This window comes from Macaca mulatta, chromosome 3 (genome assembly GCF_049350105.2).
Source record: "Macaca mulatta isolate MMU2019108-1 chromosome 3, T2T-MMU8v2.0, whole genome shotgun sequence".
In the NCBI taxonomy this organism is placed as follows: domain Eukaryota; kingdom Metazoa; phylum Chordata; class Mammalia; order Primates; family Cercopithecidae; genus Macaca; species Macaca mulatta.
The window spans coordinates 164789394-164791788 of record NC_133408.1 but is presented as its reverse complement, the minus strand read 5'-3'; positions in this window follow the sequence as shown (position 1 = coordinate 164791788).

Genomic DNA, 2395 nt, shown 5'->3' with positions numbered 1-2395 from the left:
CTATTGCTACTGAAAGATGAAGTAAGATGAAGACAAAGGAGTTATCAAGAGATTGGCAGCATGCAAGAGCTCTTTCACTGCAAAGTTGAAAAAAAAAACAAAACAGTTCATTTGGAGTTTTTGAAGTAAAAATGAAAAGTGAGAATGTGGAGATAGTAAAAATAGCTTTTAAAATAAGATGCTGTGAAAAGTTGCAAAAAATTATGGTGGAAATTGAGTAGTGTGTAAAGTCAAAAAAAGGATAGCTTTATTTTCTTAAGTTTGCAATGATAAAGATGTATTTATGCTGACATAAGCTGAAATTTTAAATTATTAAAGCTGAGCAGATGTTAGCTAGATAAGGAATGACGAGAATCTCTTCTGAGAGAGCAATGTGTAAGAAAGTGAAAAGAAGCTTAATACAGTCAGTCCTCCAAATCCAAAAGTATTCATGAATTTGGATTGATTGAACACATTGAGACAAAAAATAATAAATAGTTGCATCTGTACTGAATATGTACAGACTTTTTTTATTCCTAAATAATACAGTACAAGAGTGTTTACATACAATTTACATTGTATTAGGTATTATAGGTAATGTAGAAATGATTTAAATTATATGAGACAATGTATGTAGGTTATATGCAAATACCTACCATTTTATATAAGGGACTTGAGCGTCCATGAATTTTGGTATCGCTGAGGATCCTGGAAGCAACCCACTACTGGTTATTTACCCAAAGAAAGGAAACTCAGAATATAAAAAATACCTTCATCCCCTGTTTATTGCAATACTGTTCACAATAGCAAAGACAGAATCAGCCTAAGTGTCCATCAACACAAATAGGCAAAGAAAACACGGCTGGGCGCGATGGCTCATGCCTATAATCCCAGCACTTTGGGAGGCCAAGGTGGACAGATCACAAGGTCAGGAGATCGAGACCATCCTGGCTAACACGGTGAAATCCCGTCTCTACTAAAAGATAGAAAAAATTCACCGGGCTTGGTGGTGGGCATCTGTAGTCTCCAGTTACTCAGAAGACTGAGGCAGGAGAATGGCGTGAACCCAGGAGGCCGAGCTTGCAGTGAGCCGAGACTGTGCCACTGCACTCGAACCTGGGCAACAGAGCAAGACTCCATCTCAAAAAACAAAAAGAAAAGAAAATATGATATATATACATAATGGAATACTATTTGGCCCTGAAAAATGAATGAAATCATGTCATTTGCAGCAACGCGGATGGACCTGGAGGTCATTATGTTAAGTGAAATAAGCCAGGCACAGAAAGACAAACATTGCATGTTCTCACTCATATGCAGGAGTTAAAAAACTGAGTCTCATGGACTTAAAGAATAGAATAATAGTTAACAAAGGCTTGAAAGAGTGTGTGGATGGGGGAATGAAGAGTGGTTGGTTAATGGGTACAAACATACAGAAAATTAGAAGGAATAAGTTCCAACGTTTGATAGAAGAGTAGAGTGTATATAGTAACCAACTATAGTTAACAACAAAGTATTATGTATTTCAAAATAGTTAGAAGACTTGAAATGCTCCCAAAACATAGAAATGATTAATACTCAAAGCGATGAATATCCTAAATACCCTGACTTGATCATTACATATTCTGTGCAAGTACCAAAATATCACATGTACCCATAAATATATACAAATATTACATGCCAATCAAATAATTTTTAAAATAAAGAAGTAAAAACTGGCCAAATTGCCTAGAGCTTAGAGAGAAGTGTGAAACAAGAATTAGATGTAGGGAGGGATAGTGGTGTGCTCTTATGCCCAGTTTCTTATGCCTGATTTCTGAACTGGCTCTGAGGAAGAAAAGCACAAATTTGCAAACAATTTGCAAAGAATAATGAAATATATAATACTCTGCTATAAATTCCATATAGCAAATTAGTTCTCACAGAGTGATTTTATTGATTTTTGCTGAACTCTTATGTTCTACGACTGCAATTATCAAGTGTAGCTTCAACACTAATGTTGGTTATTTTCATTTCCATTAACTAGTAAGCCAAAAGGGAAATGAAGATACACATCTGAACCTTATTTGTTGGTCAATGACATAAAGGCCTTCCTTTTTGAATTATAGCATAGTTTTCCCAAACTGGAAACTTTTTTTTTATTTTTTGTGATATTCACAATGTAACAGGAACAGACATGACACTTTTAAAAGTTTCATCTGTATTATTAAGAGAGCCTCTCTTTCACACTATTGTGTAGGGGCCATACGATATACTTTCTTTTATCACTTTCTTATGTCTATACAGTCAACAAAATAGTAAATCAAGTTCTGATTTTTAGTATTTGCCAACTCCTGTGGAGTAAATATTCCCACCATGGCCAATTTTAAGAGATCAACATATCATCACAAAATGCTGAGTTGGAAAGAGCTGCCAG